Here is a 16,777-nt window from a genome sequence, read left to right as displayed (position 1 = left end):
CACGGCCACGTTGTTCTGGAGAGGGTTCTCTGGTCTGGGTTTAATCTGATGTTTCTGAGTGATCAGACCCAAGATCATCGAGTGCTGTAACATGGAAGCCTCAGCCTGGGCCCTCCACAACCCACAGCCACTAAGGGTGAAAGAAAGTCCTTTCTGCCTGGGGTGGGGTGGTTATAGTTGCTGAAACGGGGAGCCAAGAGGAAGGATCAGAGGGCCCCCAAGAAGGAGGAAGAGTGGGGAGCTCGGTGGACCAGGGAAGTGGTGTCAACAGTTCTCTTGTAGGGCGTCAGCCTGGCCTGGTTCTCCTCTGGCCTGGGGGCCGGGCAGGCAGGCAGGCAGCCAGCGGAGGGCTGGGCCTCTGCCGTCTGTCCTGAAGGTACCCAGGCATCGAGATCACTGGCCATTTCTGGCCTGGGCACTAAAAGCCTCTGGAAATAGCTCCAGGACAATTATTTTAGGAGGAATGTGCTATTCCTCCATCTTCCCAGAAAGCCAGGCTGTGTCCCAGAAGATCAAGACCGTCCCTCTCTGGCCTCCCCCAACTCCAGGGGCTCTCTAGGTATTCTGGGGACCACAGAGGCCTCCAGAGCCAGAAGGGGCAAGGAGCCAAAAGTAGAGTCAAGGAGACTAAAAGCGCTTTTCCCAGGTGGGGGTGGGGGGCGGGGAGAAGGGGAGGTTCTGTTCTTAGATCCTGAGCTCTCAGAGCCCAGTCTTGAGTCATGCCGGCTGGTTAGGGGCCAGCTGACCCCAAGCATGAAGACACATGAGGAGGAGGGTATGGGGAAGCTGCCTGCCCTACCCCGTGCCCAGCCCCATTCCCAAGAAACTGATATGCATGGTGTACGTGCTAGGTGCCAGCACCTTCTACCCTCCCATTTAATCCTCACAGTGCCCCTAAGAAGTGGTAGTTGGTTTTTCCAATAAGGTCATTGAGACACAGAAAGGGCAAGGGACTTACCAAGCTCACCCCACATTCAAAATTAAAACCCAGGGTTCTACTGGGTTCTACTCTAATTTTGCAGAGGGGGCTACTCCTCTCACTCAGTGAGGACACAGTAAGTGACTCTGTGAACTGAGTGGCACTGGGAGTGGTCCAACCTGGAGACACAGGCTGGTGGGCCGCTTTAGCTCTGTCCCCCGCCAAACCCCATCCTCCACCACCCAGTGAGCCCAGCTGCCTCTCCCTCTCTAGCACTGTAGGGATGAATGCTAGAGTCTCAGAATGTTCTGGGTGGGTGCCCTACACAGTCTCCAGCCACAGAAGCCCCTACCCTTGCTCCACTAGGTCCAACTCCAACAGTGGATCCTTAGCTCCATTGCCAAAGCCAGCTGGGCTTTGCTTCATCCCTTGCCCCTCCCTCTCCCCTCACCCCCCTGCATCCCACCCGGGCCGTTCAACCTATCCCCTCCTGTGTCCCACCATGTCCATTGGGGGCCCCTTCTCTATCCTAGGCATGAGGAGTTTCCCGAGAGCATCTCATTCCTTCGGGCTCTCCCAGAATGGAGGGAACAGCCTCCTTCTCCAGAGACCTTAGGACCCTGCCCCATTACCCTATATACTGTTTATTAACCACCCCCCACCCCCACACCTGCCACTCAGCAGCTGCTCTTCTCCCCTGTGGACTGTAATGGTGTTCCCATGTCCTTTCTGTCACATGGCTCCTGGAAGCATCAAAGATAAGGAGCAAGCAGAGCTTGGCAGTCCCAAGCATGAGCTCAGCGGCTGCAAGCATGAGACCCCCACGTCAGTCCAGGGGACAGCGAGAGCCAAGGGCCATGAAACTTTCTTGGCTGTCCCACCCTGCCTGAGGACTTCTGTGCCCGGCCTCAGGCAACTATTAGCAGTGTGACTCACCTGAGTTCTTACCTGGCATGGGACCAGCTTGCCTGCAGGAATGAAAATCTCTGCTGGGCTGGGTTCTGGCCCTCCCCGTAGCTACAGGCTTTCACCCTCCCAAGCACAGTGAGTCACACACCCTCATTCTCCCAACACTCTCAAGGATAAAGGCCCTCTGCTCACCAGCTGCCAAAACAGCCTTCCTTCCCCGAGCCCACATGTGGCAGGTACAAGCTGGGACAGATTTGAGCTCAGAAGCACTGGGGCAGGTGTGGCTTGGCAGGAGCCCCAGCCAACAAGAACTTCCCTCCTGCCAAGCCACCTTAGGGATTTAGGTACAGTAGCCAAGGTGGGAGGGCACAAGGCTCCTGTCATCAGGAAATTCCCTCCAGGGGAGGTGGGGACGATGGGCATCCGTAGGTTTATCAACCACCTTGCTGGGAGAAGACATAGGAAGTAGACAGCAAGTAACTGGCTCATGCTGCGCCCTTGGGTGAGTGGTTTCACGTCTTCAAACCTCAGTCTGCCAGTCTGCAAAAGGGGCAACGAAGGTACCCAATGGACCCTGTAGACTGTGTGAGAAATGCCCCCTCTGCTTACAGGTACTGTGGAGCAGCAGGGGCATGCCGGAGTCAGCTCGTCCTGGCCCCTGAGAGCCAAGTTGTTCAATATTCTGGAATTTGATGAACAGGCTGCTAAACCCCTGGTAGCTTGAAATCAGCCATGGCGGGAATGTTCATATCGCAGGAATTGGCAGAGCAACAAATCAGGTGCATCTCTTTGTGTTTCTTTTCTGAGACCCAGTTCACCAGCATAGCATCGGCAGCTGTGCGACTGTGGCCAAGTGGCTGAACCTTTGTGAACTTCTGTTTCCTTATCCATAAAACCATCATAATAATGGCCTGTGTGTATCTAGTCCTCACTGCATCCCAGCTGCTGTATGTCTGTGTCACTTTCTGTGTCCACTTGGTTAGGTCACCTTGATGGGTGTGCCTGCGTGTCTGGTTAAACCTTATTTCCGGGTGTGTCTGTGAAGATGTTTCTGGAAGGGGGTAGTATTTGAATTGGTGGGCTGAGGAAAGCAGACCCCAGCGTGGGTCAGCATTACCCAACTCGCTGAAGGCCGGAATAGAACAAAAAGGTTGAATTTGTTCTCTGGAGGCCCTGAGTCTGGCCATCACCCCAACATCAGACCTCCTGGTCCTAGACCTCCAGACCTGGATTGACATCTACACGACTAGGTGTCTGGTTCTCAGTCCTTTGAACCACACCACCTGCTTTCCTGGGCCTTAGCCTCATAATGCGTGAGCCAAGACCTGACAATAAATGTCTTCATATAGACAGACGATAGATAGATGATTGATTGATATGCACATGTATCTATGGACTGAATACGCATCTATATATACTAATAGTTTGTGTTCCCTCAAAATTCCTCGGTTGAAACCTAACCCCCCTGGGATCCCTGGGTGGCGCAGCGGTTTGGCGCCTGCCTTTGGCCCAGGGCGCGATCCTGGAGACCTGGAATCGAATCCCACATCGGGCTCCCGGTGCATGGAGCCTGCTTCTCCCTCTGCCTGTGTCTCTGCCTCTCTCTCTCTCTCTCTCTCTCTGTGACTATCATAAATAAATAAAAATTAAAAAAAAAAAGAAAGAAACCTAGCCCCCAATGCAGTGGTTAAGGGGGGGTGGGGTCTTGGGGAGGTGAGCAGGTCACGAGAGTGGAGCCCTCCTGTCATTAGCGCCTCAGAGAGCATCCCCATCCCTTCCTTCACGTGAGGACACAGCAAGAAAGCGCTTCTGTGCCCCAGGAAGCGGGCTCTTACCAGACACTGAGGCTGCCAACGCCTTGATCTTAGACTCCCAGGCTTCAGCACTGTGAGAAATAAAGGGGTGTTATTTCAAGGCCCCCGAGTCTGTGGCATTTTGGTATCACAACCTGAATCCAGGCTAAGACATCTCTCTATTTCTCACTGCTTCAGTTTCTCTGGAGAAGCTGCCTACTGTACTGCGCTAAGCGCTCTAGGCGCACGCATTCATGTGTCACTCGTTCCAACCTTACGAGGTACATATGACTAGCACCCCCATTTTTCACATGAGACTCTGAAGGGCAGAGGTGAAGTAACGCACCTAAAGGAACAGGGACAAGGTTAGGAACCCAAGCAATCTGCCTGCCAATCGCAGTACCTACCACCGCTCGGGCTGTCACCGCTTTGTCATTTGTGAAGCATCTACTGAGTGGAGACGCTGTGCTGAGCGTTTTCCACATGTAACAGGTCCACCCCCAAGCCGTCCGGCCTTCTGGGGTTCCTTTTCCTTTATTTTTTTAAAAGATTTTATTTATTTATTAATGAGAGACACACACAGAGAGAGGCAGAGACACAGGCAGAGGGAGAAGCAGGCTCCATGCAGGGAGCCCGACGTGGGACTTGATCCTCGGTCTCCAGGATCACACCCTGGGCTGAAGGCAGACGCTCAACCACTGAGCCACCCAGGCTGCCCCTTTTCCTTAAATAATCAAATAAGGCAGCTCAGGGGTGCCTGGGTGGCTCAGTCCATTAAGCATCTGTTTTCGGCTCAGGTCAGGATCTCAGGGTCCTGGGATCGAGCCCCACGTCGGGCTCCCTGATGAGCAGGGAATCTGCTTCTCCCTCTGTTCCCTGCCCCCCCCCCCCATTCATGCTCTCTCTCTCTCTCTCAAATGAATAAATAAGATCTTTAAAAAAATGAAAATAAAACAAATACAGCAGAGCAGTCCCGATGGCCTGGTGGTTTGGCGCCACCTTCGGCCCAGGGCCTGATCCTGGAGACCCAGGATCGAGTCCCGCGTCGGGCTCCCTGCACGGAGCCTGCTTCTCCCTCTGCCTGTGTCTCTGCCTCTCTCTCTCTCTCTCTGTGTGTGTGTGTCTCATGAATAAATAAATAAATAAATAATCTTAAAAAACAAAACAAAACACACAGCAGCCCAAGCCTCCGTTCCGTGTGCTGTGGGAAGTTCGGAACCTCGCCCACTTTTTCGGAGGAAGCCCAGGGGGCTGTTGAGGTCTCTCGTCCCCACTCACTCTGTCTCCCTCCTCCTGGACCAGTTCTCAGACCCCTCTTGCTGCCTCCCCTTCTGTGACTGTCGCCTTCTCTCGGGGGCACCCCCCTCCCTGCACCTGGCCACCATGACCAGGCCACCATGACCACTAGTCCCTCCTCAGCGGTGCCTCAAACCACCACAGACACGCGGCTATTGTACATGACAGACTTTCCCAAAGGCACAGGGTGACAGAGGGTGACAGAGGGGTGACAACGCCGCACAGGACGACAAGCAGCCCACCTGGAATAAGTGGAGATGACTCAGTTCATGTGTCTTGGCCTCCTCTCTCCTCAGGCTCAGGCCTCCCACCATGAAGCTGGCAGGAGACCCTGCTCCATCTCGCCTCCTCCCCTACCCCCATTCTGGGGCATCTCCCCCCTCAGGCTGTGCGTGGTGGGGTTGACATTTCCGGTTCTTGGCTGTACCCTGCAAAGCTGCTGCCTAGATTCTCAGCGGAGGGGGGGGTCACCTTCCATTTGAAGGGGTTTCCTCCTCCTGCCCCCACTGAGACGTGGGAAGCAGCTGCTGACAATTTCTCGCTTCCTGTAAATCTGCTTTAGATCACTTAGATCCTTTCAATTAGAGAGTGAGGTAAAAGCCTTGTGTTCCCAGAGAACAACTTCCCGGGGAGAGTCTGGCTGGTACTGGCCCTACCAGCTGTAGGACCTCGGGCAGCTTCCTTCTCTTATCTGAGCCTCAAATTCCTCATCTGTAAACTGAAGATAATAAGAACACCTGCCCTACAAGGCTGAGCCCTTGGTATGTTGTCAACTCTCAATAAATACTGGCTGTTCATTATTTGACAGATGAGGAAATTGGGTTCTAGGCCAGGCTATGTTATTAACTTGCTGCATGGCCCGGGCCTCCGTTTGCTCAACTGCAGAAGTCTCCAGAAGGGGCTGCCGAACGGTCTCTAATGGCCATTCCAGACCCGCCGTTCTCATGAACCGTATCTGCGCCTCTTTACATCACGCACCCCGTGTAGCTCTTCAACTGGCGGCTCACTTGAATTCTTTACATACTAAATTGGTAACCATGAGTAGTGTTTTTCTGAGTTCTGCAAGACATTCTAGCAAATTATCAACCCAAGGAGGGAGTGGTGGGATTTGTGTCTGAAGTGGGGACAGTCACATGGACAGAGCCCTTTAACTTGTGGGGTCTGACACTAGTACCGGATAGACAGTGCCAGGATTGAATCAACTTGTTGGCTACTCAGCAGGTCTCAGAGACTTGGCTGGTGTCAGAAAACACCTCAGAGCTTCTGTTTCAAGAAGCTCTTACATGGAGCCTGCAAAAGAAACGTGTCCCAGGAAGCAAGGAGAGCAATTGATTCAGGCTGGGAAGGGAGGCGCCCGTGGTCACTGGGAAGATGTGACAGAGCTTGATGCTGAATTTCTAAGGGGCATGGTACTATTCTTTCTTTTTTTTATTTTAATTTTATTTTTTTAAAGATTTTATTTATTTATTCATGAGAGAACAGAGAGAGAGAGAGAGAGAGAGGCAGAGACACAGGCAGAGGGAGAAGCAGGCTCCATGCAGGGAGCCCGATGCGGGACTTGATTCTGGGACTCCAGGATCACGCCCTGGGCTGAAAGCTGGCATTTTAACTCCTGAGCCACCCAGGTGTCCCTCTTTTAATTTTAAAAAATATTTTATTTATTTGACACAGAGAGAGCACAAGCGGGGGAGTGACGGAGGGAAAGGGAGAAGCAGAACAAGGATCCCCACCTGGGGCTCAATCCCAGGACCCAAATCATGACCTGAACCAAAGGTAACTGCTTAACCGACTGAGCCACCCAGGCGCCCTCCTTCTCCTCCTTCTCCTTCTCCTCCTTCTCCTCCTCCCCCTCCTCCTCCTCCCTCTCCTCCTCCTCCCCCTCCTCCTCCTCCCCCTCCTCCCCCTCCTCCTCCTCCTCCTCCCTCTCCCCCTCTCCCTCCCTCTTCTTCTAAAATATTTTATTTTTGGGAATCCCTGGGTGGCTCAGCGGTTTAGCACCTGCCTTCGGTGTGGTGTGTGATCCTGGAGACCCGGGATCGAGTCCCGCATTGGGCTCCCTGCATGGAGCCTGCTTCTCTCTCTGCCTGTGTCTCTGCCTCTCTCTGTGTGTGTCTCTCATGAACAAATAAACAAAATCTTAAAAATAAATAAAAGATTTTATTTTTAAGTAATCTCCATACATTGGACTTAAACTCACAACCCCTAGATCAAGAGTCACATGCTTTACCTACTGAGCCAGCCAGGTGCCTTTCATGAAACTTTTTTGTATACCTGAAATATTTCACAATCATCAACTTGAAAAACAAATAAAAAGTGGAGGTGGGATGCAGTAGAAAGAGCTTAGACCGAGTCTGGAGTCCTGGGCCTCAGTTTCCGTTATGTCGTTGGGCCACTCTGTGACCTGAGCAAGTCACTGTCCTTCTCTGGGCCACATGGGCCAGTCTCCTTTACTTTGATCCAAACATGTATTGAGTGTCTATTTGGTGCTTATCTATTTATACCTCTGACATCCCAAGCAGACCCTGGGCCCCTGAAAGTTAGGGTCTGTCTCTCATCCCTGTCTCCCAGTGACCAGCATGGGCCCTAGTGCTTAGCAGGTTTTTGGAAAAAAAGGGAGGTAGGGAAGGAGGGAGGGAGGAAGGAAGGAAGGAAGGAAGGAAGGAAGGAAGGAAGGAAGGAAGGAAGGAAGGAGAATGAAAGAATGCCAGGCCACGTCTTGGAATAGTTGGAACATCTGTGCTCCTGACAGGTATGGAGTCTGAGGCTGAGGTCCTGGTTGGGCATCCTGATGTGTCCTCAGGACTAGAGCTCACTTAGTGGCAATCCTCCTGCCTATACCCTTGGGTTGCTTGTGCTTGGGGTGAAGTGGAGGAGGCTGTAGGAGCAGGAGGAGATCCAGTTCAGAGACCAGAAGGCCTCTCCCTCCTACTACAGAGACCCTACCAAGGCTGGCTTAGAGCTCTGACCTTTGACCCAACCAGGAGGGCACCAGGAAAGATTGGAAGGTGGGAAACCTCCCCTAGGTTGGCCTGGGCCTAAGCACCTACCAGGCATGGACCAAGCTCTGAGCCCAGTGGGTCAGAGCCCTCCTTCCTTGACTAGTCCAGCAGAGTTGAACTGCTCTGCCCCAGCTCCTTGGCACTTTTTTTTTGTCCCTGAGATCACTGCCACCAGTTTAGTAAAAACCCAAGGAGCCTGCTTGACAGGGAGGGCAGCTGGGATCAGGAGACCTGGGTTCGATTCCCACCTCTGTCTCTCTGAGGCTAAGTAAGCGTGGACACTTTACCTTGCCTCCCTGAGCTCCTTCTTCATATTTCGTGCTCAGAGTTGTTGTGAAGATTGAAACAGAGAAGGTCTCATACCATATTCAAGAACTCAAAAATAAGCTCGCAGATACAGTTGAAGTCACATGAAGACCTTGCCAACATTGCTCCTTCCCGTCTGGGAGGGTGCCACCATCCTGATCTCTGATTGATCATTGCTCTCCCCATTTATTCTGTTCCTACACGTTGCCATATGGCATATCATCGATTTGCATGCTTTCAAATGCTATATATATTATGGTGTACTGAATGCATTATTCTATAATTTGCTTTTTTATTCAATGAAAAGCTTTTGAGATCTATCCATGTGGGCACATGTAGCTCCAGTTCAATCACGTTCACTCTTTAGTATTGCACTCTACAAATATACCACAATTCATCCACTCTCCTGTCAGGATACATTTAGGTTGTTTCCAGTTATATTTTATTTTGGGCAACACTGCCACAGATAACCTTGTACATGTTTAAAAAATGAATTAAGCAAAGATGAGTGTTTCAAGGAGCTCACATGCATTAACCAGTGGTGCTCGCTATTCATTTTGATGACCCAAGTCAAGTATTTTCTGAACCCAAGTCAAGACAAGAGGGCAGATCATTTGAGGTTGGGACTCTCTGGAATGCAAGAGTAATAATTGACACCTTCTTTCTGTTCAATGCATCCTATATGCCAAGCCCTGTGCTATGTGGTTTTTTTTTGTTTTGTTTTTCTTTGTTTTGTTTTTTGTTTTGTTTTGTTTTGCTCAAATGCTGACTAAAATCCTGGGAGGGAGTGACTGGTATTACCCTGGCTGAGGACATTGAGGTGTAGAGAGATTAGGTCTCCTGGCCAAGGTCAGACAGCAATGGTTGGGCTTGAATTCAAACCAAACCTGGGTCTCTCTGACTTCACACATATTTTAACCAGACCAGAGAGGTCCCCCGTAGCATCTCCCAGAGCTGTGGGAGCATAAAGGCAAGAAGAACAGACCCTCACTGAGGGCTCTGGGAGGCCTTCCTGGAGAAGGGGCCAACTCCAATTGGCCTGAAAAGATGGGAGGAACATTGTGGTGGGCAGCAATGGGGGACCTGTGGGAGAAGAGACATTTCAGACCAAAGCACCGAGGTAGGCAGGTCAGCACTACACCCCTTCACTCACCACCTTGACTCCCACCTTCTTTGCATGTCTGTCTCCCCCGTCTACCATCATCTGTCTGCTTTTCACATTTCTTCCTGATTCTCCTCTCTTTACCTTTTTCTCTTGAGTCATCCTTTCTCTCTATTCTCCCAGTCATCCATCCATCCGTTTATTCATCTATTCACCTAACATGAAATAAGCACCAATGTCGGACCAGGACATTGGAGCCTGGGTGATGTGGTCCCTAGCATTGGTGGCAAGTGCACCCATCACACTCAGCTCATGAGGATCCCCTGAGACCTACCTTCTCCCTCAAACACACCCAGAGACAAACACACCCTTACACAAACCAAGGAACCTGCTAGGGGAAAAAAAAAAAAATATATATATATATATATATATATATATATATATATATATATATATATATATATATATAGATCTATCTGAAACACGATTGTGGCTCTTGGGCATCCCCTGCTGGTAACTTGAGAGATTACACCTTGGGCTGGAGAATCCCAACTGGCCGCCTGGGAGGGGCTGCTGGGGCTCCCCTCTCTTCTCTCCAGCAATTCTTCCTTAGGTGGGGCTCCTGAGGGTGGGCTTCTTATCAGAAATGTCTGATCTTTGCCCGGCCCAAGCCTAAGATCAGAGTAAGGAGCAGAGAGAGATTGTTATGAACGGAATAACATCCGTCCCCCCCACAACTGTGTATGTTGAAATCCTAACCCCCAGTGTGAGGCTGTTAGAAGGTGGAGCCTTTGAGAGGCGACGAGGTCATGAGGGTAGAGCTCTTAAAAATGGGACTGGTGCTCTTTTTTTTTTTTTTTTAAAGATTTTATTTATTCATGAGAGACACAGAGAGAAAGAGAGACAGAGACACTGGCAGAGAGAGAAGCAGGCTCCATGCAGGAAGCCTGACGTGGGACTCGACCCCGGGTCCCCAGGATCAGGTCCTGGGCTGAAGGCAGCGCCAAACCACTGAGCCACCTGGGCTGCCCGGGACTGGTGCTCTTATAAGAAGACACATGGCAGCTTCCTGCCACGTGAGGATGCGAGACGGCCGTCTGCACACTATGACACCGGATCTGCTGTCACCTTGATCTTGGACTCCCCAGCCTCCAGAACTCTGAGAAATAAACATTTGTTGTTGAAGCCACTGACTCTATAGTATTTTGTTACAGCATCTCAAGCAGATTAAGGCCGGGATGTTTGTTTTAACATAGAGAAGGTGTCTACTCTCTAGCACGCACGTGAATCACATATGTGTGTGCTCTGGTGTGTGCGGAGGTGGGGGGGGTGTATGTGCTCAAATTCTGAGCACGTGCTTGCACACCATGCCCCAGGTGTGATGAAGCTGTGTGCATGAGTAATCCAAACCCGTGCACACTTGGTACTGTCTTGGGATGCAGGTAGGAAGACCCACGGGCAGGCTCCTCACATGTAGATGGGATGGACGGCTCTGAGGCATTGGCTCCCAGAGTTCCCTATGGGATCGGGCCTCAGTTGTCCACTACCACACCTTGTCTAGGCCTCCTTCCCTGTCGCACTTCCCTGCTCCCGACACGTGCTTCTCAGGATCACCTCCTCAGTCAACTACCTACACCCACATTCTTATCTCAAGACCTGCTCCTGGGACAGCTGCAGAGGAGAGGCCAGTGCGCCGAGGCGGGCCGAGTGCAAGGCAGTAAGTGCCCGTGTCCGCTGTGTCATCGCTGTGCCACTGAGTTAACCGACTGGTCCCACCCCCACCACCCATTCTGGTTAGGTGAGAAGAGCCTTACATTTAAGTCATTTTGATTGATTGATTGATTGATTGATTGAGGGGGGAGGGGCAGAGGCAGAGGGAGAGAGAAGCTTAAACACGCTCCACACCCAGCACAGAGCCTGATGCGGGGCTCGATCTCATGACCCTGAGATCCCGACCTGCACTGAAACCAAGAGTCGGATGCTTAACCGACTCAGCGACCATCTGTTGCTTGTGGCTGAAAGCCTTCTGAGAATATACTCTTCAGGGGTGTATTCCATGGAAGGGCGGGCGGGCAACCAGGTGAGGACCAGCCCAGCGGGTGCGGCCCTGCCGAGTGCGTGTGTGTGCACACGTGGTGGCTGCATCTGCACACCATATGCACCGAGCCAGTGTCTGCCCTGTGCAGGTCCCTGTGTCCTGGCTGTGTATCTGGGACACTGAATTGGGTCGCCTGACATACTTGTGCATGTCCTGCGTGGTTCTCCCGTGAATACCAGGCTTCGTCTTTCTTGGCCACTTCCCTTGTCCTTGGCCATCTGCTTACCCACGGCCGCCATCCTGGTTACCCGGACAGCCTCTGCAGCACCCCAGCGAGGCTCTCAGAAGGCATTCTTGTTCTTTAGACTATTTTCCACTCAGCAGTCGGGAAGACCTAGTTTGAAAGCATACATTAGATCATGTTCTCTCATTGAAAACCCTTCAAGGGCCCCTGGGGCTCCGAGGTGCCTGCCCTACAGAGGCCTCCAGTCCCACCTCTCTCCTCCCCTTCCATGGAAGCTCTGGCCTTGGGTTTATTTCTCAGCATTGAGGTTGGGGTGGGGGCAGGTTGCAGGGAGGAGGGAACTGACTCCTATGGGCTGGATTTCCCAGGTTCCGTGACAGCTGGTCTCCAGCTGCGTTCAGCCAATGGGTTGGAGGCACTGGTGGGAGGCAGGAAGGCTGGAGGAAGAGAAAAACGAGGCTAGTGTCTCCCTACACCTCCTCCATGGCTCCCACTGGACGGCCCTGGGCGGGGCCCCGCTTTTGCTGGGCGGCTCTGGCTCCTGCCCTCCTGCCAACAGCACCCCCTTCCTCTATCCCTCCATCCGGGGAGTAGCTCAACTAGTCTCTGGGTTCCTCCACCTTTCCTGCTGGCTTCTCAGCACTTCCATCCCCTGGGGAGCCAATTCCCTGAATTAAATTGAGATTCCTGTTTTCTGGCTTGGCACTGACAGCCATGTGACATCCAGCCCCAGGAGACAGCCAGCAGCGGGGGGTCGGGCGGAGCCACCGAAACCCCCTGCTCACCTGGCCTCTGGACTTGAAGTCAAGTCCTGGGAGAGAGTACATGTCCTCACTGTTTCCCTTAGGCGGGGTTTCTTGCCGCTCACATCTGAAAACGTTTGTGGTATTTGGTGCCAGAGACCTGTAGCTGCCCCCAATACCCATACTTCCTTTCTTTTATGATACCAGACGTTCTCCTTGCGCAGAGGGCATTTCCAGGCTCCTGGGCAGCCCAGGGGAGGCCAGGAGCTGATTTCTGACTCGGTCAGAAGAGATGTATGCAGATTCCAGGTTGGGTGCTTAAAGATAAAGCACATGCTTGCCCTTCCCTTTCGCTGTCTGGAATGTGGGTGTAGGCTAGGAGCCTTGCACGCTGTGTGAGTCTCCCGGGGCCACTCACTGGGCTGCTTCAGCAACAGGAATGTATCCTCAGAGCTCTAGCTTCTGGGAGCCTGAGACCAAAATGTCAGTGGGGTTGGTTCCTTCTGAGGCTGTGATGGCAGGAGCTGTTCCAGGTCCTTCTCCCTGGCTTGTCGATGGCTGTCTTCCCTCTATGTCTGTCTCTGTGTCCAAATTGCCCTTTTATAAGGATAAGCCATATTGGAGTAGGGCCCACCCAAATGACCTCATTTTAGCTAATTGCATCTACAACGACCTTATGTCCAAATAAGGTCACATTCTGAGGGCCAGGAGTTAGGACTTCCACATCGGAATCTGGGGGAGACAGGGCTGAACCCATAACAAATGCCTTGCAGATGAGGGCACGCTCTAGGAACCTCGAAATGGAAAGAGCAGATGCTTCACAGAGCGAGGCTGCAATGCCAGCTTGGACTTTGCGGTTAGAGGGGAATCCACTCCTACCTTCGTTTATGCACCGCTATTAGGGGGTCTCTGTTGCATTCAACCAAAACGAGGTCCGGGAAGGGAACAGAGGTCAACCCCAAAGGGTGATAGGGGGCTATTTAATCGAAGCGCAGCCAGGGTTGGAGAAACTATAAGAGATGGGGAAGCACCCCAGGACTAGCAAGGATGGGGAGCTGATACCATTAGTAGGCCTGAAGGGGCAGAGGGAGGAGGGGTTCTGGAGCCCAGAGGTAGTAGCTGTGGGGATAGGAGGCCTCCTGCTGGGAGCCAGGGCCTTTGGTGGAGGAATGTGGCCACCACATACCTGAGGCCCTGCAGAAAGGGGGCTGGCAATAGACACCCCGACTGTCTCTTCCTGTCCTTCGGTCTCTGCTGGTAGCTTCCCCTGACTGAACCAAACCCTGAGGACAAGTGAGCCTGCTGACGTCATCCATCAGGGCAGCCAACGCGACAGGGTGGGGCCGGGCGGAGAACGACGGAGAGCATCCAGCAGACTGACCCTGAATTCCTGCTGCCACGCTACCCCACCCCTGCTGGCTGTGAGCGTCATCTTTGCAGAAGGGCCGGTGACCAGGACGGTGCCTGGAATCCAGCAGGTGTCCCATATTTGTTGGACGTGTATGTGCCAGGAAGGCAGGGGAATGAGGGGAGGGAGGGGGCTGCACACCTCCAGGCTCCCACTGGGTGCCAGGGGTCCTCCCACTCCCCCTTGCTCAGCCCCAGAAGGGGTGGCGCTGGCTGTGGGATGAAGGCTGTCCCTGCTCCCCACCCCTCGCCAGCTCAATTGCCCAGCAATCTTCTTGGGTCCCAGCTGAGGCAGTGGTTTCCTTGGGGCAAGAGAACACCTACATGCCATTCCTGTCTTGGGTCCCCTTGGTGCCATTGCCATGGGGCACCTCCCTGATCCTGGGCCTCCCTGACATTGTGCTGTCCCATCTTAGAGGAATGGGGCTGGTACTTGGGGAACTACAAGGTGACGAAGCACCAGAGAGTCTGGACTTAAGATCATTATGTGTGATTAACAGTTAACGCTGGTACCTTAAAGGCTCTGAAAAGTCCCGCAAGAAAGAACTATTTGGGGATCCCTGGGTGGCGCAGCGGTTTGGAGCCTGCCTTTGGCCCAGGGCGCGATCCTGGAGACCCGGGATCGAATCCCACGTCGGGCTCCCGGTGCATGGAGCCTGCTTCTCCCTCTGCCTATGTCTCTGCCTCTCTCTCTCTCTCTCTCTCTCTCTGTGACTATCATTAATAAAAAAAAAATCTTTAAAAAAAAAAAAAAAAAGAAAGAACTATTTGAATTTTGATCTCATGTCTCCCGATCCCATCTGATCTTTGATTCTTTGTTGCTTGCCCGTTGGGTTCTGTTCTGAGAGCTGAGCCCATAGCAGTGAATAAAGCAGATGAAAACCCCTCCCTCGTGGGGCTCCATTCTCATGGGCCCAGTTGTCATGGAATATCTATGAGTATCCTCTAGAATGCTGGTCATCAGAACCACCGTCCAAACACCACTGCTGAGCATCTCTGGGACACATAGAGGTGATGGCCGCCAGATGTGCCCTTTCACGAATGTCAAGGTCAACTGCACTTTCAGGGTAGGAAGAGTCAGGCTTTCGAAGTGTCCTTTAGTGCCATTCATTCATTTTTTTGCCTCTTTTAAGGTAATGTGCACATTGCTCAGTACCTGCTATGTGCCAGGCCTCTTCTGGAACTTCAAAGATGCATAAGAGAAAGTTTTACCTCCATGGCACTCCTCATCAGGTGGGAACCAGAAATAATGGAAACATCTTCCCTCTAAGAAAAAGTCTCCCCAGGGACGCCTGGGTGGCTCAGTGGTTGAGCGTCTGCCTTTGGCTTAGGTCGTGATCCCAGGGTCCTAGGATCAAATTCCGCATCGGGCTCCCTGCAGGAAGCCTGCTTCTCCTTCTGCCTATGTCACTGCCTCTCTCTGTGTGTCTCTCATGAATAAATAAATAAAATCTTAAAAAAAAAAGTCTCCCCAGCTGCACCCCCACCCGACCTACTTCCCAGTTTCCCATATTTTCCTACATACCTGGACCACTTAGGACATGGCTTGCAAAGGCCTAACGTATGTAGATCTGGCCCTTCCTAGGAGTCAGGAGGAGGTTCACCTTTCTGGATTTTGCTCCAGGCCTGCCTGGGGCAGAAGTCTCCAGAGGTTCAGCAGTAGCACAGCTGACAGTGTTCACAGGGCCTTGAAGGTGAGATGCCCCGACAGGGATTGTGCTGGGAGATGGCCCGTCTCCCTCGGGACCAAGCAGAGGGCCAGGGTGGCTGCATATCTGTCTGCAGGGCTGACAGAGGAACTGGGAGCTGCGCAAAGCCACCAGGATAGAGGCTGGGCGGTTTATCCTGTGAAGTGTTGGGGGCAGGTGGGCCTTCCCCAGACCATCGATTACCCTCTGCCAGGCCAAGCAGTGACCAACCAGGGGCCTGGAGCCAGGCCTCACTATTCTGGATCTCAATGTCCCCGCCTGCCAGAAGGAGAGAAGGGTCCGATCATCTTGCAGGCTCTGTTTCAGACTTTCTGTGGCTGAGTCTGGATGTATCTGACCTGCCCCTCGTGTTCCCCTGCCACCTCCTTGGCTTTCCCTCTTTCTTCCACAGCTCAGGGTCTGGGGATTGGCTCTGAGCTTCAAAGCTGAGCAAACAAACATGTCCAGGCCCATAGAGAACAGGGGGTAAGAGAGGCCATGGCTATTTTTATCACCGTTTGAAGGATTTTCACAGCTGCTCCCATTGCTCCCACGCTCTTTCCAGGGGCCAGGCTACTGGAGCAGCGGACACGACTGTGGCTGTGATGGCCAGGGGTGCTCCTGAAAGAAACCCTGCCTAGCTCATGCCTGACATTCCACCCTTAGGAATCCATGAAGCAACTGAGCGTTGCCCTCCTCCCATGCTTCCAAGATGTAGGAACCCCAAAGGAGGGCTCTACACTGAGTCAGTAACACTAGCGGGGGTGGGGGGGAGTGGGGGGGTGGAGACTGGCGATTCTTAGAGCATGAGGAATGGGGAATGTCAAGGATTACTCAGGAAAAGCTGCAGACCCAGTTTGCCCTATTTAGCAAACAGTTACTGAGCATTTACAAAGTGCTGGCCCTGGGCTGGGAAGCTATTTCCAACAGGCAGTAAAGATGTGTGAAGTCTTTTCTACATTTTTTTTTTTAAGAGAGAGAGAGCATGTGGGGAAGGGGGTAGGGTAGAGAGAGGGAGAGAGAGAATATCAAGCAGGTCCCTCCACTCAGCACAGAGCCCTATGTGGGGCTGGATCTCACCACCCTGAGATCATGACCTGAGCCTAATTAAGAGTCTGATGCTTAAGGAACAGAGTCACCCAGGTGCCCCTTTTCTGCAAATTAATGTGAATTAAGTTCACTGATTTAGTGCCAGGTGCTGTGCTTCATACTTCCCAGAGGCGATCTCTGGGATTGCCTACTTCCAAAATATACCCTGATCCCACCCATGTCTCTCCATTTCTGTCTCCACCACCCCAGGCCCCACCCACTTTGTTGGGCGACCAAAATAGCT

General features: G+C 52.5%; 1 long non-coding RNA gene across 3 annotated transcripts; it reads right to left on the bottom strand.

The window, feature by feature from the left end:
- Nucleotides 1-10,176: 10,176 nt before the first annotated feature.
- On the bottom strand, nucleotides 10,177-13,746 carry LOC140633060 (uncharacterized). 3 transcript variants are annotated; one of them, XR_012030701.1, is made up of 6 exons: nucleotides 13,536-13,746; nucleotides 12,768-12,946; nucleotides 12,392-12,476; nucleotides 11,953-12,043; nucleotides 11,565-11,756; nucleotides 10,177-10,483 (listed from the first exon to the last, which is right to left on the bottom strand). It is a non-coding gene; the product is annotated as an uncharacterized lncRNA (long non-coding RNA). The 3 variants fall into 3 exon arrangements; XR_012030700.1 differs by lacking the exon at nucleotides 12,392-12,476 and having other exon boundaries at nucleotides 10,182-10,483; nucleotides 13,536-13,550; XR_012030702.1 differs by lacking the exons at nucleotides 11,953-12,043; nucleotides 12,392-12,476 and having other exon boundaries at nucleotides 10,183-10,483; nucleotides 13,536-13,550.
- Between the last annotated feature and the right edge of the window lie 3,031 nt (nucleotides 13,747-16,777).

The sequence above is a fragment of the Canis lupus genome, chromosome 5 (genome assembly GCF_048164855.1).
Source record: "Canis lupus baileyi chromosome 5, mCanLup2.hap1, whole genome shotgun sequence".
Lineage (NCBI taxonomy): Eukaryota > Metazoa > Chordata > Mammalia > Carnivora > Canidae > Canis > Canis lupus.
This window is presented reverse-complemented; position numbering and strand designations above follow the sequence as displayed.